A 1,062-nucleotide genomic window follows, 5' to 3' on the forward strand; every position below is an offset into this window, starting at 1 on the left:
GGCGGACCGGCAGGAGATCGCCGAGCTAGCTGCTCGAGAGACCCCCGAAGGGGTGGCGAGGCTCTCAGCTCCACTACGTTCCCGGGCGGAAAATACTGAGAGAAACACTCACTGGAGACTGCTGCGCCCTGCAACACTGGCACGGTTGGCAGAACGATTTCCTGAGGGCGCTGAGGAGAGACGGACACCGTGTAATGCGGTGTACCCCACTCTTCCCCAGTAGGGGCCGCCCTCAGCAGTCGTGGGCTTAAGTCTGTCAGGACCGCTTCGTCGAGGGCTTCCTCGACTGAAGCACGACCCTCAGATCGGGCCTCGCCTTAGAAGCCCCCGACTTAGAGCACCGCCGTCCTCGGTACCGCTGCGGGGGAGCTCGAGAGGCAACGCTCTGTTTTTGGACCTCCCTATATGAGGAGCTGGTATTCGGCTGGGGCTGCTCCCGCCCAGCAGCCCCCAGAGCTATAGAACGGCGAGGGAGAAACTGCTGGAATGCCGCCGCCTGTTTACGAGCCTCCTGGTATGTGTCGACGACGGAATTGACGGCGTCGCCGAACAGACCAGAAGGAGCAAGCGGGGCATCCATAAGGCAGACCCTGTCCTTCTCTTTCATATCGGACAGGGTCAACCATAAATGCCTCTCCGCTGCCACCAGAGCTGCCATGGACCGCCCAATAGCACGGGCGGTCTCCTTGGTGGCACGAAGAGCTAAATCAGCGGTTCTCCTTAGTTCTAAGATATCATCTGCTTTAACTTGCTCGCCTTCATCTAGCTCTTTTAGCAGGTCGGCTTGGTACGCCTGTAACACTGACATAGTGTGCAGACACGCACCAGCCTGACCCGCTGCCGAGTACCCCTTGCCCACCAGCGCTGAAGTGGTTCGCAGTGTTTCTCTGCGGGCCACTCAATGTTCAGCTTGGCAACCGCATGAGTAACTACCTCCAATAGCTCCTCATATTGTGGGCATTGAGGGGGCGAATCCTCGATGCTCTTCACATCAACCTCCTCGGAGGAAGATAGGATAAGTGCCGAGCCCGCTCTCCGGGGGGAAGTAGCCGCAGAACGGGC

General features: G+C 59.2%; 1 protein-coding gene across 1 annotated transcript in view; it reads left to right on the plus strand.

Annotated features, from left to right (window-relative positions):
- The window catches only part of LOC107672594 (semaphorin-3D), a 30,155-nt gene that overhangs the window by 11,780 nt on the left and 17,313 nt on the right, over positions 1–1,062 (plus strand). The gene's annotated exons all lie outside the window — the stretch shown is intronic.

This window comes from Sinocyclocheilus anshuiensis, unplaced genomic scaffold (genome assembly GCF_001515605.1).
Source record: "Sinocyclocheilus anshuiensis isolate Anshui unplaced genomic scaffold, SAMN03320099.WGS_v1.1 scaffold28, whole genome shotgun sequence".
In the NCBI taxonomy this organism is placed as follows: domain Eukaryota; kingdom Metazoa; phylum Chordata; class Actinopteri; order Cypriniformes; family Cyprinidae; genus Sinocyclocheilus; species Sinocyclocheilus anshuiensis.